The sequence below is a fragment of the Nymphalis io genome, chromosome 6 (assembly GCF_905147045.1).
Source record: "Nymphalis io chromosome 6, ilAglIoxx1.1, whole genome shotgun sequence".
Classification (NCBI taxonomy): Eukaryota; Metazoa; Arthropoda; class Insecta; order Lepidoptera; family Nymphalidae; genus Nymphalis; species Nymphalis io.
In genome coordinates this window covers 3,556,314-3,580,844 of record NC_065893.1, presented here as the reverse complement: position 1 = coordinate 3,580,844, position 24,531 = coordinate 3,556,314, and the positions used below count along the sequence as shown (strand labels likewise).

Sequence of the window (24,531 nt, the reverse complement as noted above, 5' to 3'; positions counted from 1 at the left end):
ACATTGGCATTGTAAGAAATGTCAACCATCGCTTATAGCCAATGCGCCACCAACCTTGGGAACTAAGATTTTATGTCCCTTGTGCCTGTAATTACACTGGCTCACTCACCCTTCAAACCGGAACACAACAATATCAAGTATTGCTGTTTTGCGGTAGAATATCTGATGAGTGGGTGGTACCTACCCAGACGAGCTTGCACAAAGCCCTACCACCAGTGAATACATACATACACATACATACATTTTGATACATTTGCTGTAAGTTGGAGAGGAGTTGGGGATTCTGTTCCAACTGACAACCGAGTTACGAGGATATACTATTTATACTTGAAATGGGATTATAATGGTCAATGTCGCATATCACGTTCTGACATATCGCGACCGTTTTCTGCAATAAGTTTCGGGTTTGTTCTTACAAAATATTATAACCATTATTATTTTATTGGATACAAATTTAAAATTAATCAAACTAGTTGAAGTAGCTCACATCATTTCAACGACCAGAAAAGAACCGATTCTCTTAAAACAGCTAAACTGTTTGTCTTTAAGCGTAACTAAGAACACTCTCTATCAAGTTATCTTTCAAACAAACACAAAGTAAATCAATAACGGTACGTTCGTTTATTTTTTTGTAATAGCACACTAACAACATACGTTTAGAAGCTTAGATGCCGCAGACAGTCTCAGATTTACACGTTAACATTATATTCTTGCTTCAGTGTTTACGAATAGGGTACGTTGGTTAAATTACGTGATTAATATAATAAATATATTTTGGATCTTAGTATCTATATTAACTTTACTTGTTATATATAACAATATCCGATCCGTTTGGCGTGGTTGGTAGAACACTTGCCTTTCACGCCGAAGGTTGTGGGTTCGATTCCCACCCAGGACAGACATTTGTGTGCATGAACATGTCTGTTTGTCCTGAGTCTGGGTGTAATTATCTATATAAGTATGTATTTACAAAAGGAAAAGTATATGTAGTATATCGTTTGTCTGGTTTCCATAGCACAAGCTTTGTACAGGCTTAATTTTGGATCAGATGGCCGTGTGTGAAAAATGTCCCAGGATATTATTATTATTATTATATATATATATACTTCGTTATTATTATTCTGTTACAGAATGCGCGTCTTTACTTGATAATGATAGTTTCGACATTGAACGATCGGGGCGAGCTCATGAGCCAACTTTTGTCTGATATTTTTTTGACACTCATAAACTCGAATGCTCCATCTAGTCTATGATCTATAGTTCTAGACAAATAAACAACCTAAGTGCTCAATTTTTTATCTCAGTTTATCGTAATGTAACAATTAACCTTTACAATTTTCAAACAAGATTCATTATTCAAAATTATAGCCCAAGTCCAAAATGTAAATAAAAGCTATTATTTTAATAATATCTAATTAAACAAAAATAACTTCGCTGCGGAAATTACAAATGACAATTAACATTTGCTTGAAATACGGTCACAAAACCTTATCGTACATTCACCGATAATATATTATCCGATTCTGATTACGAGAACTTAATATTCAGATTATTTTAGTGTTTTTATGTTCCTTGACCTTTTGCGCAGCCCGGCCGGTTTGAAGTCGTATTTTCGCAAAACTTGTCCGTCTTGAAATCGAATGTGACGATCATTGACGAAGGTTATTTGTAGTTTTAAGACAATAAAAACAATCTTTATAGTCTGTTGTACATTTTAAAAATAAAAAATTGGGAAATCGTGACATGACCATAATAATTTAATATAATTATGTATATATTATAGTTTATTAGTATATATACTAAATTAATTTAGATTTTAAACTTTCAAATCGCTATTTATACCAATGATTATAAAAATTATACGTGTAATGTACTATATAAATAATTATGAAATGATGTTTGTAGGTAACCGCATCAATTGAGAACCTATGTATGTAGATATATCATTTGACATTCGTCTAGTTCGTAAAAATAATGTGGTAAAAACATAACCTACTGTTTGTGAGTTTGTCCTTCTTTAAAGCAGCAACGAAACAACCGATCGGCTTCTTTTTTTATCGATGTTTTCTTAGAGATTGTTTACGGGCCGGGGTCGTCTTTCTAACCCGCGAAATGGGGACGGAAGTGAACGGTTAGTGTCCAAAAATTGAACCATTTACTTGTCCTGAATGTTACATATGACTTAAAGATATTTTTTAACTTTTGTGTCTGCTCATCAGAGCGGGAAGTTGTTAAAAACTCACACAATACAAATTTGTGTTTTGCGAATCAAAGTATCATATACTTATATACGATTATTTTTTATTAGCCACGTAAGCCAATGTAGGTACGTCTGTACTGACTGTGATTGTCAATTTAGAGTTTAATAAAAAAAACTGTTCAAAAATATAATATGGTATAATATATCATAATTTAACATTTGTTAAAACGGTATATTGTAGTTAAATTTAAAAAAATATGTGGCTTCAGTTGCCGCGAAGAAAAGGTGATAAAAGACAAAAAGTTAATAAATAAAATAAATGAGGTGGCGAAGAGAGTGGCGAATTGACGTATTTTCCAAATATAGACTATTGAATTTTTGTAGCCCTTGCTACACAATTATGTGTCTGAGTGCCTAGTGTCATTTTTGTAATTCAACAACATTGTTGTAATTGCTCAAAAAATAGCTTAATATATTTCGTATATATAGTGAAAAGAAAGGAGGAAAGCAAATTGTTCGTATGTTCTACGTATTTTTTATGGTCGCAAAGTCTCAGCTCTGACAAATATAATTAAAAAAATAGTCCCTAAAATTGCCGCCCCTCAAGACTGCACAAGCCTACTCAGCCTGCTTATAAATCCACAACTGAAGGCAGATTAAAATTCAATCGTATAATTACTTCCTTAACTATCAATAACAGCGAAGGCCTAGGCTCCGAATTGGTCCATCATTAATGAATAATATTATATCTTGTTTTATAATATCAAATGAGCAATTCTTGTATATATGTAGGTATATAAATATATATTTCGTGTACATCGAAAGCTCTAGCTCTAACGATTTGGTTCTAATTTTGTATTAAAAAAAGATTTTGTTTTTTAAGTTTGTCAATATCGGCCTCTTACCTGGAAATGCGCAATTTATCACAATAAATAATATAAACATTTCCAAAAAAAATATCTTGTTCGCGTTGAGAAATCAATGTAAGAATATATAAGACTAAGGTTGATAACCGTTTGCATAACGAAATATATATAGATTAAAAATACACACATATGAAGACATAATCGACCAATTTTTACCTAGATTTATCAAATTAATCGCATCCCTAAATAAAAATAAATAATGCTACCTACTGGTGGTAGGGCTTTGTGCAAGCTCGTCTGGGTAGGTACCACCCACTCATCAGATATTCTACCGCAAAACAGCAATACTTGATATTGTTGTGTTCCGGTTTGAAGGGTGAGTGAGCCAGTGTAATTACAGGCACAAGGGACATAAAATCTTAGTTCCCAAGGTTGGTGGCGCATTGGATATGTAAGCGATGGTTGACATTTCTTACAATGCCAATGTCTAAGAGCGTTGGTGACCACTTACCATCAGGTGGCCCATATGCTCGTCCGCCTTCCTATTCTATAATAAAAAAAAAAAAAAAAAAAAAAAAAAAAAAAAAAAAAAAAAAAAAAAAAAAAATACATACATTCCAATCAAAGTAGTAAAGATAAACAAAACTTATATTTACATATTCTATGCGATTTGCTAATATATATATATATATATATATATATATATATAGTTCTGCTGTAGTATGCACTACAAACAATTCTTGATTCTCTATTCCAATTATCTAGTTGTAACCACTTTAATTTAACTTCCAAAGATCCGATTACATCTTTGCGGACATTCGAAACGCCATTTCTTCGCGAATCCATGTGAATATCATAGATTATTCAAAATTTCGACCAATGATGTGTCAATTCGATGTCAAAGTTGCTTATTTCTCTACTCCTCTTGCGGTTGGAATAGGCTATAGGTATTTATTCGGTTCAGAATATAATTTGGTAGCTGTAAAAAGTTTTGTCGTCAAATTTATCGTTATAAAAAAATAAACAACCCTTAAATCAATTTATACAACACAATCGTTATTTTTGTTAGGCGTCGACAAAAATATGATTTATAAAAAGTCGTCGTTAGTTTTTTAAACGATGTAAAAACTAAGAGGTATTAAGATCCCGACACGAAACATCTGCTATCAATTATCGTTTTAATCGTTTAAGATAAAACAAACTTACGATTTAGATTTTTTATTTCTTGTATCAGTATTCAAATCGTCAATCGCCAAAGCTACCAGAGCAATATCCGCAGTTGTTTTATTTCAGCTTTGTAGTGTCGTGTAAGGTCGCTCGAGGTGAACACCCCACCAAGGAGAACCGTTGACCCCCGATCATATCCGTGTACGTATTGGCACATTGGCTTGAGGCTCACAGGGTAAAAAATTACGTATTAACAACGTGTTGATTGTAATTCAAGCTATAAATGGTAAACGTAGTTGGTAATTTATGTCCATACCGAATAATAATTGTTTTATTATTATTTTTTACTTTTTGATTAAATGTGCAAAACTTGGAAAGCGATTGCGTTTCCGGTTTTTTTATTACTTTAAAATATGTTTAATAAATATTTTATAAGCAAAATACATTAAAAAATGGCATTCTCTCGACTTTGCAAAAATAATTTATAATCGTATATATGATACTCAATGTAATGATAACTGGACCTGCTCTCAATACACACTATTATGGTCAAGCGTGTGACAAAAACTGCAAAGTCTTAATGACGGCATTCCTTTAAAGTATTTTAGATCTGTGGCTCGCTGTACGTACGTCATTAGTGCAGTCAGCGATTGAAAATACACAGGTTACCGTTGTTACCCGTTAGAGGGACTGCCACTATAAACGAGTTATCCTTCCGGGTTCATAAAATGTTGTGCTCTTTAACCGTGACTGGCTTCGCTTTTGCGGAGCTGCAAGCCTTACTTCTTGCATGCCGATATTTAACTATGCTTTTCATTTTTCATAGCTTTATAAATATAATGGTTAAATAAAAAGTAATATAAGAGATATATTGGTTGAAATAATGTTAATTAAATGTCTTTTTTTTTTTTGGTAAAAATTGTTACACATACTGTAAACATAAATAATGCCAACAATAATTTTTTTAACTATGATTGTTAAACTATTAAGTAGGTATTAGTTAAACAATAATTTTTTAAAGTTCTATAAAATGTAATATGTTTTTAATTGAAAATTAAACAGACAATAAATTTATTATAAAATTACACGCAAAAATGTAAATATTCTTTTCGTGTCAATGTTTTGGGTTATTTACTTTATTTTAGTCTTAAATTTGATTTTAATAGACTCATAATGATATATGAATTATGTATAATAAGTTCTTTGAACTCATTCATTGTTCCTTATTAAAATAGTATAATCACAAATACTCTGACTTGCGCTACACCTACATAGCTCACCCACATCCATTCAAATGTAATGTAATGATCGATTCAAAATTTTACATTACGATGTATTCATTTTTAATGATGTTCATTTCGAGTAATTTTCGAGTACAATATTAAAGATTACGGCACACGCACTCTATTATGACGACTCGCGACACGATCATTTGGCAAATCGATCAATCACTCATCGTCCGAAATGATCATTGATTCATAAAAATTAAGGCTTTTTTTCATTTTTTTATCAGCATACTACAACATATCAGCATATATCTAGCATACATGCAGGTACTTAATCACAATAAAGACATAGAATTTATGAGTCTTTTATAATGAATGCATAGTAATTAAAAAATGTTAGTTTAATTTTGCATATGACAAAGATAATATTTAACCCATATCGGCTGTTTATTGAATGCCGAAATTTGGCTCGATATATTTTTCGGTGGTCACAATGCTTTCGTTACACAAATATGACGAGTAAATAAACAAGTGTAATGGTACGAGGTCGAACCTTGAACTTTGTCAGCGATATCTCGACATCCGCATAATTAACGATCGTCAGAATATTATTATTAGTATCTACCACTTAAGAATCGATTTAGTCTTCGTAAATCTGTCAACTACAATATGTGATTTTTTTAAGATTTTTAGTATGAAAATATCGACCTCTACGTTAAATATTCAGCAATAAATTTTAAATTATTAGTGTAAACTAAAAATTTTAAAGTATACATATATGTATATGGCAAACACGTTCTTCATTTCAAGCTTTAAATTGAATGCAAGATTGTAACATCATATAAGTAAAGAATTAATGAGAGCAATGTAAAATATAAAATGATGGTAATTAATGTCTGAACATACACATAAATATTGTACTGTACTTTTTTTATTTAAGACAAAGCCATGTGGTGCAATTCTAACAGCTATGGAAAAACTTATATCTCGGAGAGGTGATTTTAAGTACTTTTATTTAAGATTATAAAATATTCACGCGGCCGCCGCCGCACCTGCATTACGGAGTTCGTCGAGGGTAGGACTATACTTGATGTTTCCGGTACTCAGCTTCACGAATTCACCTTTTTAATATTTTAATAGCTTGCGAGCTGTTAAACCATTTAAAATTAAATTGAACAGTATTTGTGAGCAATTTAGCTACGAAACGATAACGCACGCGAAATAAAACTAAATCTTTATTCGTGCAATCTGACCGCTTGAGGGAAAAACACGTGAAGAAACTTTCGACTATTCTCGGCTCAATAGCATTACGAAACGGTTTGCGAAAGCGACTGTTTCGCCATTAGCGCGTCGAGTTTTTGACAGCGACACAACCTCCTCGTGATATCATCTAAACCGGTATTTGAATACTGATTAACGCGATATCAGTCGTCGTGGGAGTTCTGGGACTAACCATTCAGCAACGGCTCGAGCGAGTGCTAACTTTTTATAGGAACAGAATGTAACCTAGCGAGAATGTTTGGCAGGTAAGTGAGTACAGTATATCGGTGTAAACTAGATAGAGATGGCGGTAAGCTACATGACTCGGTCGGGAACTGGTTCAGACGCGCGGAGGGGCGGGTGTCGGGCCCCAGACGGAGGGACGTCATTGACCTGCGCCCCCGCCCTCGCGCCGCTCGCTCCCTGCCGACACCCGCGCAAACCGTAACTTCATTGTATTGCTGCACTGCGAATCAAATTCGGTATAGAGGAGACGTTTTTCTCAGTAAACTCGATTAAGCTGTTTTTAGACGACAAGGAAGGAAACGCGCTAATCGGTATTAGAGGTCTTAATTTCATCATCAAAAGGGAAATGATATAATCAACGACGGTGTTGTCCATAAAAAAGCTATGAAAACAAAGGGCATGATAACGAACAATCACAAAGAGCAACAATAGAAGAGGCAATAAGCAAAAACTTTGCCGAAGGTCGTGTTAGAGTTGAGCTAGGCGACGAGACGAGACGAGACGAGACGAGGCGACAGAATACATTTTGAGCAGTTGTCGACTGGGTCAAGTTTATTACTTAAGTTGAACTAAGATTATTTCAATTTATTTTGAATCAATAAAACCATACATACAATCAATTCATATTGAATTACTACTTTTATTTCCACTTAAAAAGTTATTTTTTCAGTTCTGGCTTTTATAGCAAGTTACAAAATCATGAATAAGTAATTTCTGTCTACTAGGCACATGTCTAATACCACTCAACACTCAAGTGGGTTTGGGAACTGGGAATGTATCCCATTACGACAAGAGGTCTCGACGACAACTTAACAGCACATGTTCACAAATTAATAAAAGATAAACTTGGACCTACATGAGGAATTATAGGAAGTTTTTTTTATGTTATAGGCAGGCCGACGAACAAATGGGTCACCTGATGATAAGTGGTTATCACCGCCCATAGACATTGGCAAGGTAAAAAATAATAAGCATTCATTACCTCGCCAATGCGCCACCAACCTTAGGATCTGAGGTGTTATGTCCTTTGTGGCTGTAGTTACACTGGCTCACTCACCCTTCAAACCGAAACGCAACCATATCAATTTTACTGATAATTTTGTTGGTAATTAGAAAGGCTAATGATCTTTAAAATAAAATAAGCACTTACTTTATCGATTTGTGCGAAGGGAATGTTATTTTTTCAACAGCAGTTAACTGTAAAAAAAAAAGCAATTAAATTTATAAAAAATTGGAACAAGATCTAAATGTATTATTTCCAATAAATATTTAAATAATTATTCATAAATATACAATATGAAAAGAAATAGATGGTAAGCAAATATTTAACATAAAATAAATATCATGCGTACTTAAGAAATGATAACGACAAAATGGTTTTTAGGTCAAACAAACTACAAACGGTGTCACGAGAATACTCGCGCGCCCGCGCCGCCCGCTGCTGCGCCCGCGCACCTGTGACATCTCACTGATATGATAATATTATTATTTATTTGTAGAGTGACTCTACAGTCCTAATGTTTAACAAAACATAGTTACTAGTTTTTTTTAGTGATATACAGGATGGTCATTAAAATATTTAAGAATTAAAAAAATAATAATTATGTCTTTCTTATATCACTCCACATAATTTTACCGTAAATTTATCTGTACATTATTGTTCTAAACGAAAAACATTTGATTCATTTAAACGATTGTAAAAAACAATATAATCTTATGTTTATATATTCTTATGTGTTTAGTTTCGAAGTCATTCATTATGAATAGTGTTAACTTCATTTATTTTTTGGGTGTTAAAATTTACGACACGATCGAAAAATAAGTTAGAATTCCGTCATGCGAGTAATTTTAAATATACAATCGAGATATCGACCTTGACATAAAATGTGAAATTCAAATTGGACTGAGTCTACGATGTACATATCTTGCATTTTATCAAATATCATATTATTACTTTAGGTAAAAGTTGATCAAACATTTAAATTGGATTATATAATTATTGTTTACGTTTACAAATCGATTTCATTTACCGGCAATATTTTGTCTATTCGAAATAGTCAGAATTCATTACAATGGCAAAAACTTGTAGGACTAATTTTCAAAACACAAGTAAAGGACAATAATGTTTATTTTGCTTAAATTAGTATGAATGTATTTTAAAACTTTTTTCTTATTATAACTATGACATTTTAAATAAAACAATACCAATATTTTGGAATGTAGGTGTAAGACTTGAGCTTTACGTCACGTGAAGCACGAAGTAAAACTAAGCGTGCCAATTCTTCAATGAGTTGCGCTCGCGCATAACATGGCCGCCAACAAGATGGCGGCTGGTGAAAGTGGTGGACGGTTTCCGATCTAAGCTGTCGATGAATCTAAATATCTAACGCAACGGTATTACGACTTGAAAATAAAAGGGAAATGGACAAATATACTCGTTTAAACCATTTAAGTTACAAGTTTAACATACTAAAGATGTAACATTGCTATTCTGCCAATAGAAGGATTTCTTCAACGACAATTCATATTTCGGTTGTAGTTATAATGGTAAAATTTGGTTGATTTGGTACAGTTTTGTCATTTCTTCCTGTCAAACCAAAAAAAAGAATAAAGCCAAAAACAAGAAAGAAAATAGTACTTACTACTTGTACTATTCATTTTAAATTAATACATACAATAAGCAACAAATAGTGTACAAAGTTGTCATAAAGTTAAGCGTAATAGCCCCCCAACCGTTTAATGTAATATACATAGCATACTGGAATCTACCATCTGTGTAGGATAACACGTACTTGTTCTAATTATTATTATGTGATACAATATTTAAAAAATAATTATATTTATTGCGATCTTAAGATTTAGGTCCTTCTAAGCCTCTAGCTGTCAATTTGTGTAGATAGATAGATAGCAGCCTGTGAATGTCCCACTGCTAGGCTAAAGCCTCCTCTCTTTTTTGAGGAAATGGTTTGGAGCTTATTCTACACCACTGCTTCAATGCGGGTTAGTGGAATACACATGTGGCAGAATTTCAGTGAAATTAAACACATGCAGGTTTCCTCACGATGATTTCCTTCATCGTCAAGCACGAGATGAATTATAATCACTAATTAAGCACATGGAATTCAGTGGTGCTTGCCCGGGTTTGATCCCGCGATCATCGGTTAAGATTCACACGTTCTTACCACTGGGCCATCCCGGCTTAATTTCTTTATAAATACCTAAATGTAGGAAATATATGTTAATCCAATGTGGTTTTATAAATAAAAATATAAGGTAGAAACTTGTAAAATAAACTGTCACTTACAACTAGAGATTATGAGCAATAAGCAGTCACCAACACAAATAAGGGTTAGATATTGGAAAAGTTAAAATCGATAATAATTATAAAAATTATCAATAAAATAAAGACTGTTCAACAAATAAGTAGATACTGAATACCAATCGAGCCCTTTTGTTACACAATTTCGCTTATTATTACGTTTCCTCAAAGCTGATTATAAATGTATACGTTTTGAATATATCAAAACCGATCACTTACTCTTTCAGTCTCTTGTGATAGATAGATCTAGTTTAGAGTTCACGTATTAGAAGCGGAAGAGAATAATGACTAGTACGGAATCGTGTTTGACATTCGACAAACTAAGCTTTCGACATTAAAGGTCTCTGTTTACAGGATTGAAATTGTTATTTTATTGTGGACACATTTAAATAGATTCCTAAATATATATTTTTTTAATATCATAAGAAAATCTATTTTTTAAGAAGTTTAAAATAACTTGTTTACTAATTTTGTAATTGTATAATTAAAGTAACAGATTTCACAAGAAATAGTAATAACGGTAGTAAATCAGGCGTGTGTGTGTCGGTTTTATATTTTGATTCATGGCCGGAGTAATCTTTGACAATTACCCCTCTAGCCTTGCGGCGGATACCCATTGAGACTGTATGCCGCTAGCGAATTGTCTGCAAAATTATATCATACCTTTATTTCTGATCAAAATTTAAAATCACGATAAATCACGATGACGGCCGTATTTCTTAAAAAATTATGCCTAACTAGAGCCCTTTAAGAGCTTTAGATTTTATAGATAACACAAAAAAATCTTTAAATTAACTTTAAAGATTTATATTATTATATCTTCGAGACTGATTTAGATTAATATGAATTACTGATAAATATACATATATTAATAAATATGAATAAAAAACGTAATGCTATGAAACCTAAACAACTGGTAGTTATTTTGTCTTTATTTTTAAGTGTTTTGTTTTTCTAATTTTTACAAAAATTTCTAATCCGATTGATTTATGGGGCTTTCATAATATGATTGCTTATACTTTTAAGATGAGGTATACCTCTTACCTATATTGTATGTTTATATGTTGCATAATTTTTTAGGTTTGTCATGGGTCAACAAAGACGGAGAGATTTTTCATATCAGACTATTTTAAATGAACGCTTTCAATTTATAAGGGTCTACTATTGCGTAAATCTATGCGTATAGCACGCCGAGCTACAGTAACTGCTCCGAACTTCGGAGCGTGCGACCATTAGTTACTAGCTGTTTCATTGCAAGCACATTACATTGTGTTCGTTGGCATCGCCACCATTAAACCTGTGCAGATTCGCGGAACACATTTAGTTGCCAAACATGATGGATGCGCAACGTAAACATGTCTCATTTATAAATCTCCGATTATTGCGTTGTCTCCTATGCGGACGATACGTTGCTGCGTTGGCGTCGGAGAAGAACATCACAGAGCTCACAGAGCTCACCGAGCTCGGGTTGAAAATTGTAATCGCTAATATCCGTGAACTAGGCCTGCTAGGTCAGATAACCCGGTCCTTTTACCAGGCTTCGGGTAACTTTTCATAGATCTTCCCCACTTTCTAATATTTGTTTATATCTCATTATCGAAATAAATTAAATTTATATAACGAGGTAAAAACTTAATTATACCCATGTAAACTCGGAACATATTGGTAGTTGTATTTAATAAACTATAAATACGTAACCTCGCCTCATTTCAAGGTTGACTGTCTTGCTATAACCGCAGATTGTTATCTAGATTTTAATTACATTACGCTTTAAACCACACATATTATATTAATACATAACATATTTTTTCTACATAAGGTAGCTCTAACGACAACTTCTTATATAAGTATTAACCTTTAATCACTAACTTTTGTCTGATAAGATTTGTCATTAAGTTATAGTTAACACTTAACTAATAATTAAATAATTAATAGTAGCTAAAATTCATTTCATTTGTAGGTATTTTTTTGGTTAAATGTAAATAATACTTATTTGAATAAACGTTTAAATAAAATATTTTAGTAATTTATAAATTTTTAACAAATGTGTTTTATGGAGAAACAATAAACAATAATATTGAACAACCCACAAACTTAAATAATAAATTTACAAATAACAAAAGACTTCACTGAATATATAAACATAAACGAGATCCATCGAAAGTATTGAATGAAATATAATAGCAATTCAAATAGTAGCCATGATTATAAAAGCACTGAGCCCACCTACTGATTATAAATGTGCCCTACTTTATAGCTAGAGTGTGTTTAATTACAAACACGAAACGTATTTGAAATGTCCCGATAACCCTTCGACCTCATATGTATTACGTACGAACATAGTATACGATAAGTGCGCGGACATCGAGACAAAGTCGAGGCCATTAACCTCAGGCTATCAGCTGACGACATCGCTCAACTGCGGGGGAAATTATCTTTCATGCAATATTTCGGTCGTTCACTACAGTCGTCCTTTCTTCGCTGCCAGCCTGCCTGCCACTGGTCATGATAGTTAAAATGACGACTTCACTCGGACTATTATTTCGATTTGCTTATCAAATCAACCGCAATCGGTTTTCAAAATTCCAAGAAATTACAAGACATGAAATATTGCTAATTTAAAACCTTTTTATAACTTTAAAAGATAAATTCTCATTCAAATAACGATGATGTTTTATTATTTTTGAGCGAAAAAGCTCTTTCAGGCGAAGTGTGTAAACATTGTAATTTAGAGATGAATCGCAAAACTTCTGACCATTAGGTTTAAGTTGACCTGTTTTATTTTGAATTTCATGGAATGTTGACCAGTTAATCAATCGAAAAATATAAAAAAACAATTTTCCAGCAAGCTATTAATAATGGGATTGGGGCTCTTTACATATATTTTATCTTACTCGTACATTATTAATTTGCATCATTCAATATTTTCTTTAAAAAATATCCGTTATAATTGTTATGGCCTTAAAATGTCTCTGTAATAATATAAATGACGTTTTTATCCTTCACTGTTAAGTAAAGAAGCGTCGGTCGGCGGTCGACGTCGTGAGCGCAGGTACGTAGCGTCGCGGACGAGCAAACATCGCGACCTACTTGCAGTCCCCGCGCCCGCGCGTCTTTACCGCTAAAAATAGACGAAATGTTGAGAAAGCAACACGACACATGGACTCGGCAACGTTTAATCGATTGTTTTGAATTGATCATTATTTGTACGTAGTTAATAATGAAAAAGTTAAATTAAATTATTATGCTACTAACTTAAAGTACGGTTTGATTATAATTGCTTAAGCTTCTCGAAACTAAAACGCTTTAAATAATGCCATTGTATTGTCAAAATACATAATAATGTACAGGGAATTTTATTCTGAACGTAGTTAAAATGAAACTAGCAAGCTTTGTCAGTTAAATGACTTTTAAATGAACCGACGATCGTCAACGGTGATGAAATTGGTTACTCTTGGTAGACAATTTAAAAAACCCGTCCCCGTGGGCCTTGGAAACACTTGGCCACTTGCCACGCCCATCCAGAGTTGCTGGAAAGCAGTTTTGCACTGCCAAGTCAAATGGATTCATTAATGAATCTATTATACATATATCTATTGCAAATAATTATCTTCATTATCCCAAACCTTTATTCGCACACGCGCAGAATCGTCATTGTATAGAAAAACCATTAAACAGTTTACATGTTAAAACAATTTCTTATAGGAACAACAATAGTTCCGCGCTTCCTTATAAGTAACTGCTCCATTAAGTCAAGTAAGACATTGAAAAGTATTAGATATTTTGTAACGCAGCGAATTAATAAACAAAATACTATCAAAGATTAATGAAAGAAGAATAAATTGAATACGATTGAGAACAGAATTAAATTGTATCGTGTATTGTCGGTAAGTCCACGTCAGATAACGGTACAAAAATTCTGTATAATGCTCATTGCTAAGTAGGTGGTGAACGAGTTCCGATATCTTTTTGGCAATGTAATTAGTAAATGATTAAAACTTGACAATCCAACTACTTTCTTCCACGTATACGGTGTTTCTTACAAGCAAGAGTTTCTGTATTTACCTTGCCGAGTCGAAGGATCCAAGACGGATTTGACACGACAACGTCGCGTAGTCACAAACATTCACAAATTTAACACAACACCTCCTGCACAGTACCGATAACGCTGCAACGGAGCGTGAAGTCCAGTTTTTTTTCACTAAGTAGTAGCAGTTTTTCTAAAAGACGCACGAATTAAAAGTCGTATCAATTCGATTTAAACGAAAGACACAAACACTCACAAGAACGGCTAGTTGAAAACTGGTATAGATAGAGACCGATCGCTGAGCGAGTGGCCCTGAGCGGGTGGAGGGGCATCGAGGTCTCGTTCGCTCTCGCAAGGCTCACGTAATCACATCCGAAGTAGGGGTACGGAAAAAGCCGAGATGATACGAAAACAAACGAAGAACTAAGAGCGTGGCCGCCAATTCCGCTATGATCGTCGTTGCGTTTTTACGCCAAAAAAGAGAACTTAGAAACGGAACTAATAGCCATTTTCGAATATAATCCCAAATCGGCAAAAGTTTGCATTCCGTTAGTAGATAATATTCATAAGGTTACTAAAATACTTAATCACAAAAATACAAAAAACCCTAAACGAGGCAAACAATAGATTCCAGTGAAAAAGCAATAATTATAACTTTCGATTTTCATTAAAAGATAGTCAAATTTGACAACTTGTGTAGTAATTTTACAGATAAATAATGATTATTGATATAACAAGCCGATTGTTTGATGATATTTGTATATATTAATGAAACTGTCATATCCGTCCAAATTCTAGGTCGATAGCTAGTGATGTCTTAAGTTGCCCAACTTGCGTTCAAACAAAAACACCGATGTATGTCTATCGTGAAAGTAAAAGCTAAAAACAGTTAACCGGTTGTAGTTAGTCAGATTTTTATACCATATATGTTAAAATTTAAATGATAATTCAACCTTAATAATCTATCATTTATTAGCATGTTAAGAAACATAGCCAGTTTACAATTTTACTGGTGGTAAAGCTTTGTGCAAGCTCGTCTAGGTAGGTACCACCCACTCATCAGATACCGCAAAACAGCAGCGCTTGGTTGTTGTGTTTTGGCTTGTAATTACACTGGCTTACTCCCCGTAAGCCAGTGTAATTACAGGCACAAGGGACATAACATCTCAGTTCCCAAGGTTGGTGGCGCATTGGTGATGTAAGCGATGGTTAACATTTCTTACAATGCCAATGCTTATGGTCGTTGGTGACCACTTACCATCCATCCTCGTACCATCCATACTCGTCCATCTTGGACGAGCATATAAAAAAAACACTTTCTCTTTTATTAACAGATGCGCTTTACAGACTTATTTGGTAACAATATTTTTGTAATGACTGTACAGCATCAGCATCCTTAACATTTAAGATCAAGATCAAGTCTTGGGTCAACTAAAAACATAATTTAACACCTGAAAAAATTTCCAGAGAAAAGTCAAAATCCGATGAGAAGAAGTTGATACGGAAAAATTACTAAGGAGTTTGTAAATATGTACCAACTAGAAATTCTAATTTCACAATCTAAGTCGGTCAGGCTACCAAAAAAGTAATCTGGATATTATCTAATTTGCTCACAACAAACAGCGAAAACCATTTTCTTTTATTCAATTTATATTTTACGATAAAACAAAATTTACGTAATTTGCATGTAACAAAAGTTTAGAAATTTCTCCACGGGTTTTTTTAATGTTTTACGCTCGTGTCGTCGTTTGATGCGAAACTGTATTTCACTTAACATTGCGGTAGAGAGAGATATCGTTGTAGAATGTATTGAGAATTTATAATTTAACTCTTGCTACACAAAATTGTTTATATTCTAAAATATTATCATTTCTCAGTCTGTTTTTCTTGTAATATTAATACACAAGTAGCGGCTTCACAAGGATAGAATAAGGGTTTACAAAAAATGTTTATCATATCTATTGGTTTATGCGGCGCACGCCAGTAAAGTTCCTAGTCGACGTGACACAAAACTTTAATTTATACACATAAATTTTACTAAATAATCGATGTCTATTGATAAAAACCGTATTACGTTCAGACAGACAAACCGACGTGGCGAAGGCACTTTGTTTTATAAAATGTACTAATAAAGTACAAAATAAATGTACTAATATTAATTAAAATAATACGTCTCAAATAATAGAATATTCTGTACAATCTTTGCCTGGGCTGGTAACTGTAAGTTCGGCGGTAAATCGGAACAAACGTTTCATTGTCATCACATGAATCACTGTCGACAAGCGACAAATACGTTGCGTCAAGTATGTTAAAGAGTTTTCGCTCACGTAATTAAAATTTTAGAAAAATGACTGCTTCGTGTTTGACTTTGTGCAAGCCCGTCTAGATAGGTACCACCCACTAATCACATATTCTACCACCAAGCTCCATTTTGTTCCGGTTTGAGGAGTGAGTAACTCAGTATAACTACAGGCACAAGGGACATAAAATCATAGTTTCTAAAGCTAATATTTCTTACAGCGCTAATGTGCTATGGACGGTGGTGACCACTAAACAGCAGTTGAATTTTGTTAAATTTCGTCGCACAGGTGAAATATGACACTTGAGTACTATGTACCCGTATTTAATTGCAATGTGTATGAAGCTGTGGGCCAGCTCGACTTTTCCCGTCAACCGCTCACATAACTTTCCGAGGCATTGTTTCAAACACGTGAGAAGTATGTTTTTACTTAATGTTTCTAATCAATTCAACTCTAACAAGAATGCTCTAATAAATTGCGAGCTATCGAAAATTTTAAGTTAATCACAAGGTAATCTACGTTTTAATTCACTAACGGATAGAAACGTGACATTTAACTAGGCAGATTGCCATGAAGTACGGAAATATCATAAATTTAAAAATAAAATCGTTTAAGACTCAAATGAGCTTTCTTATTCTTCTAGATAAAAGTTTACAATAGCGTATAATAATAAATTTTGATTGATTATTGATACTAAGACTTAATCCACCTTTGAGAGAAGGGACAAATTACCAAGCGTCTATATTACCAGAACAATAAATCAATCTAACACCATATTGAGTTTAGTTACTAAATGACAAATTACGTATGTAATACATATTGATTTCACACAAATGTAATTTTTCTTTATTGTGTTTAATGTAAATAGATTAGCACATAACGAATGAGCATCTCGCATAAGCTCCAGAGGTTGCGTGTATGAGTACTTCCTCTCTTGTCACCCGAGAACATTATCGCAGTGTCATCAGCTTTCTTGTTCCGTGAACGAATTTACAGACGTCATTTATATATAAAATGAAAATATGTTTTTGATCAAGAATATCAAATAACTTTTAAGGTCCAAGAATACATTTAAGCTCATTCAACATCAAATTAGATTTGTGTTGTTGGTTATTTACTTAAATTATGCGAAATGCGTATGAGATTGTTATATAATTATAATCACACACACATCACAGATATGTATATTTTCCTATACTGTATATTTATTAATGTTATTCGTTGTACTTATATTATAAATGTTAAGCTTATTTTGGTTATTTAGATGAAAATTTTAAGTGTATTGTCTATTCCAATGGGCATAGGAACATAACTTTGACCTTGAAGTGACATGACATTTAAGATTAACTAGTGAGGAGGAAATTACTGAGTGGGTTAATGAATGAATGATATAGTAAGGAACGGTAAATATAATTGTTTCTAAACGTAGTTTTATATTAATTTTAATAGAAATATGTTATTTGGGTTGCCAATAAAATAAAATAAAAAACAACTATTAAGCAAAAAAATATTCGAATTCTGTTTTTGAGCTCTTATTTCAAATTTTGTAGGGTCAGACGTCTTCGTATATAGGTTACATTTTTTTAATTTTTCCTTCTTTAATTACACCGTATCCACTTATTTTTATCGATAAGTGTGATTGCCTCATGGAGCAGCTTGATCGCTTCTATAATATTAAATGTTTTGTTGGATCGGCCAGTAAATTATTTTACATGAGCCCATATTACCTCGATAGATCAGAGACGAATATATTACTCTTGTATTATTTTCAAAACTATGAGTTGATATTGAGTGTTGCTATTTACATTACATTATAAGTACATTTACATTAGAAGAAAAAATAACTAAGCGTGGCACGATGACAGATTTTGAATGATTTAGGTATCAAACTAAATTTTACGCGGTCGAAGTATTGGTTCAGCTATCGATAATATATCTACAATGTGTTGTGTCTTAAATACTATATTTATTATTATAATTTTATTTATTGTACTTTTTATAAATATAACAATTAAAAACATAAAATTTATATGGATGTAATTTTTTTTTATTATAAGACTCAAATAAGAATTTCGACGAAATATCTAAAAATAAGGGAATTTGTTATCGAACAATTCAATATGAGCCTCCTCACATACCTTGGATTAGCAGATATAAACTAAAGAGGTTATATGTTATTACAGCTCATCGGGCTTAGGTTGGACATATTCCATCAAAATGCTTTGGTTTCCTTGTAAAAAAAATTGATTCTCCTAATTGTGATAGATGTGGACGTAACGAATAATATCACTTTAGAATCAGAGAAAGTTACTATTACATAATTTAAAAGTATGTTTGTTAGATGTTGGATTAGTTCAAAGAATTCTATCAGATCCTTTATTAGAATCTGCTAGAATGCTCCTGGAATTTTATCTATTAGCAATAAATAATAAGTGATATTAGAAAATATAGAAGGGACATTGGGACTGACGTGCCTGTGTAGGTCTGATTGGTCCCTTAATTAAATAAGAAAAAAAAATAAAGACTCATTACATTTGAAAGATGCCGTACCGTGTATGTGGTTTTATCAATATCAATCCAGTCCAATCCAGTATATTTCTACTCCAATATATTATAAACAGTTAATCCTATTTGTTAATTAAAAATTAAATGATTAAGTCGATATTATCGAATAATTGATTCCTTGATTGGGTTAAAATAAACAGCAGCATATTATTGGCTTATCCTATGACCAGAAACAAAATTCTCGTATCTAGGGATGGCTATTTTTTACAACACTATCTTTTTCGTGATATTTCTTAACATGTTGTTTTTCTAAAATAGTTTTGAAAGTTTAAATTTTAAATGTATATAGGTATATTACATTTATGTGTTACGTCAAGAAAAAATATACTTTCTAATTTTAAATTGTTTATACTTAAAACATTTTTGTCTATAATTGTAAATCTTTTAAAGAATCAAAGTTTTGGTTATCTATTTATTTTTGCATAATTTAAACATATTGTCATATAATAAACAAAAAAAAATTCAATGTCACCATTCTCCTTTATTTAACGATATACTCAATATTTAAAACAATATGATACATTTCGAGTAGATATTATTGTCTGTATCAGTAAATTATTAACCATAAATAATATTTTATAAACTTGACAGATTTACAGTCCTGAAAAATTTCCGCACGAGCCGCGGTCAATGTCTACCGATGTATACAACCTTTATATCTTACAAACGCTTGGCAAGTGTTCGCTAGTTTTTACCTCATAATGACGACTTATCTTGACCTAGAAAACAAGTCGCGGAAGGCGATTTGCTAAATATTGTGCTTCACGGTATTTATGCGTACTAAAGGTATTAGAATTTAATAGATTCAATTTTATTAGGAATTTTTACGACATTAGGTATAGAAGTTACTTTTTTGTAAGTCAAAAACTCATTATTAAACGCCAACATAACGAGACTTTCTTTTATTTCGAAGTCCTAGAACAATAGTAAGACGGTAATTCTATACTAATATTATAAATGCGAAAGTAACTATGTCCGCCCGTCTATCTCTTACGCTTTCATAGTTAAACCACTGAATGGATATGATGAAATTTGGTATAAGGCAAGCTTGAACCCAAAGGAAGGACGTAGGTTCCTCTCGCACGCCTTCGAAACCTTATTTTTACTTAAAATATTAATCCATAAGTATTGCTTATTTCTTAGTTCGACCACAAGATATATACGATTTAATGATATAATAAGGTTATAACGGGAAGCTCTTAAATCTTTAAGAGAAAATCTTCCGTTTAAGTTGAAGTCTCATATTGTTTTTATCTGCAATTCATAGACGTCACGGAGCTGTCGAGCGAATAATTTCAAAGTGTCGCAGTTATAGAAACTATAGTTAATTACATAATATTATAAGTAACAGTTCGCATCTCCGACAAGTGAGCCGTGCTCGCGTGACGCAACGTGAAAGCTGATAGCGCAGGAATTGGGTTAGCGTGCGACCGCGCGACTGCGCGCGCGCTGCTTGCTGTCTTTGCCCATTTATTTTTGTTCAACTCGATTTTACTGTTACGTTACGGTTATCTGCTTCATTGTTTCACTTTTTTAACATTTATAACCGCCGGAATGGCAAGTAAAATAAAATAAACTTTCTTTTAATTCCCTATTACCTATTCTTCGATTGGATGAAATCTATTTGATTTTCACGTTCAAAATGTATGTATATAATATATATGTGCAGTATAATATATATGTAGATTTACTTATTTTAATTATAAATAAAAAATACATAATTATTCTCTATTTAGACGTAACACTGAATTGAATGACAATGATTCAGCTTATGTTGTGACTTCTTGGTATTTGAAGTTCATATGTATCATTTGGCGAGCTGTATCGTGTACTTAGAGACACGTGTACGACAGCAGGCCAACTAATATCGATATCACACGACGATGTTGTTGGAAAGTGACTACGCGTGATAGCCAAGGCGACACGTCTCTTGTATACATACTTTATTAAGAAAGGTGATATAAAATAATACGCTAGTTCGTGAATAAAGTAAAAGATCAAACTAATTTTCAAATTACGATAGGTTACTCAGACTGGACATTTAACTCTAAACGTAATATGTAATATACTAATAAAATCAATGTCAAACTGTAAAACAATTCAGAGTGATACATATTCTAACGAACTACGTAAATCAACATCTTGGCACGTTTACCCGTTTATTGTATGAAGCCGGACAAGTGCGTAGTTCAACGGCTCACCTAGAAAGGCTTCCGTGTTTAGCTGATCCATACTGTAACCCTTCCTGGTAATAATGCTTACTAGTCATTAATATTTAAATTAATTTGTTTAAAATAACGTGTAATTTTGGATAAGCTTCAATAATGTAATGATTTGTAGTTGTTGTTAATTGTTTTTAATAATAATCAAAAACCCTTACTCTAGGCCGATATTAGTGTAATATACAATTTTTTATAAAAATTGGTATGATGGTAAGTGGTTAGTTAGGCCCATAGAAAATTAAATGAAAAGAATGACCATTCCTAACATCGCCAATACTCCACCAACATTGGAGACTATGTATTGCTGTTTGGCGGTAGAATATGTGATGAGGGGGTGGTATCTACCCAGACCTACCACCAAGTAATTTAATATCAATAAAGAACTATGTTTTGTCCCAATTTTGGTATGAGTTCATTGTCTTCTATATATTTTATAAACATTTGAATTATTGTTTCATTAGTCATTTGTTTACTTTAATGACATTATCATTAAAGTAAACAAATCGGTAAGATCACCTACATTGTCATTCTAGATGTGACATGGCATTGACCCGAGAATATTTAGGTCAAGAGGAATCGATTTATGGTCTTGTCGCGCATATAATTTTTAATCCTATTTCAATTTACATGTCTAGGAGAATTATTTATCAGACGGTCGTCTGGCAAGTTAAATATGAAATGAATGGAACCCAACTATTAATTATGAGATGTCTGAATAAGTTGCATATTAAAAATACATATAAGGTTTTTATCGCTAATTTAGTTTTTATAATATTTGTTATATTAGTAAGGATATGTAGGAATCGTAGTAATTAGCAATAATAAGATTTATCGATAAATCTTTCTAAAAGTGATGCAGTGAGTAATCAGTTTCAAGGCTACAAGGTAGGCAGTCATTCGATGTCGAAATAAATTTGTGTAAAATAATGAGATCGTGAATAGTGGGCGGATAGGTTATTAATACCACCTTTGGCCTTTTACTTAAATGATGACATAGCAATACTGCATCTTGTGGTAAGATGGGCATTCGCATAACCTGCAAAGAGCCAATTAAAACACTAGATGTTTATTTTCGAATCAAAAATCAAATCTTTATTCAATATAGAAGCTTTACACTTGCTTATTGATTGTCATAAATCTACCACCGGTTCGGAAATAAACACCTCAGACCTAAAGAGAACTGCCGAAAGAAACTCAGCGGTTTCTTTTTTTTGATCTCATATTTTACATTTACACAATAATATTTTCTATTTCAATATATTTAAATTCATAACTTATTTAAAATTGTGCGAAAATAGTTAGATGTAGCTATACTTACCTATTTTCACAGGTACACATCTGTTGTAGGTACGATATTATATTTAGTCTTTAATTTGATAGGGCAGACTCGTCCGGATACAGAGCAGTCATAAATCATTAGGCACAGAACAAGCGTCTTCATATGGTTAGGTCCAGGTACTGCAATGTTCTTAACATTGCCTTTGAGATTAGTTTCTCAAAGGTAATAAATAAAGATGAAGTCAATCATTATTTTTGGCCTGACCCGTATCTCTGGACCACAATTAAAATACTTATAAATAAGCGATAATAAATATTATGATTATGTAGTATGTTTAAATAGGTAGATATCAAATTTTAATACCTCTTCGATTGCAGTACTCCGATACATAATTTTTATGAAAATAGATAAATGAGCAGGTAACGTGTACTAAGGCGTCGACTGCCCCCCGAACATCGGAATATCCACTAATAAACCAGCGGTACCCTTTCCGTCTTAACGAAGAGCGCCATGGGATCGCTTGCGCATGCTACCGTGACAAATGCACGATCATCCCTTATTTAAGCCTTTTAAGTAATGATTTATTTAAAATTCTCTACCAAATATGTTTTACTTTACACAGAAGCATAAATATTGATTTCCATATTACTAATATGAAAAAAATGAGGAACTTCTATACAATCTTTCATCATAAATTTCACCCCTTTATGAATTTTCAAAATCATTGTGACGACTGTTTACTCATAATCAAATGCCTAAGCAGAGATTTCCATATTTTTTACTTCTAAATTAAGAACTCCCGTAAAAGCTTTTGTCCCTAATTTCACCCTCTGAGATGATGTCTTTTCAAAACGCTGTAAGAATAGTTTTTTCCTCATAAACAAAAGCTAAAACACTGACTTCCATGTTTCTAATTTAAAAAAATTATGAACTTTAATACAAACTCATCTCCAATCTCTTTAATTAAATTGAATGAATTTTCATAATTTAAATTTATTCATAAACGCAAACTTTAATATCGATTACCATATTTCTAACAATAAAATATCGAACTTTGATAATAACATTCATCCCCAATTTCACCCTATTAAGTAATGAGTTGCCAAAAACGCTGTAACAGCTAACTTTTACACTTAAACAAAACCTAAACATCCCTTTTCGTATTGCTTACTTTCAAAAATTATGAACTTCCAAACAAATTTTAATCTTAAATTTCATCCTCTATACAAGATAAATTTTCAAACTATGGATACGAAACTATAGATATCAGCGATTAATTTCGCTATTTAAAAAATGTTAAAATGTGTCTTAGATACTTTTCCTTTTTAAATATTGTTAGATTCAAAAATACAAAAAACATTTTATCGATGACCTCGTTTTGGCAATCTTGCGCATATAGGTATATTCAGGGCATTGCGCAAATGCACTCGAGGTCGCACGCTCTCATTTTCTCAGCCTAATGTCAGGATCAAGGTTATTGATTTTACTTTGTCAATAATTTTTTTTATTTAGTCAATTATTTATTATATTATTATTTTTTTCGCTGGTAAAAAGCATTTTCACGTTTTATCTGCGAAAAAAGGGTATGTGGGACTCGCCGGCGCCGGAATACCCACTTAAAAAAAATGTGTAATGATTACGTATACATTATAATATTAAATTTAAAATACATATAAGTTACAATGAGTAGGTCTTATTTTTCCATTCGAATATAATACGTTTGTAAAAAAGGTACAGGGCCGTAAAAACTGCCTCTAAGATGTTTATCATTGGGTAGGTAAAAAAAAAGCATTTAAGAACAAAGTCCGTAATAATTTCACGTTAAGGAAATGTCACCTAAAAGTAAATAAAAGT

General features: G+C 32.5%; 1 protein-coding gene across 2 annotated transcripts in view; it reads right to left on the bottom strand.

Moving 5' to 3' along the window:
- The window catches only part of LOC126769089 (uncharacterized), a 53,393-nt gene extending 38,829 nt beyond the window's left edge, over positions 1-14,564 (bottom strand). The window contains exons 1-2 of one of the 2 annotated variants that reach the window (XM_050487626.1): positions 14,350-14,564; positions 8,116-8,162 (exon numbers count right to left, since the gene is read on the bottom strand). The gene's annotated coding sequence lies outside the window, so the exon portion shown is untranslated. The remainder of the gene's footprint in view (positions 1-8,115; positions 8,163-14,349) is intronic. The other variant, XM_050487628.1, reaches the window with a different exon arrangement.
- Between the last annotated feature and the right edge of the window lie 9,967 nt (positions 14,565-24,531).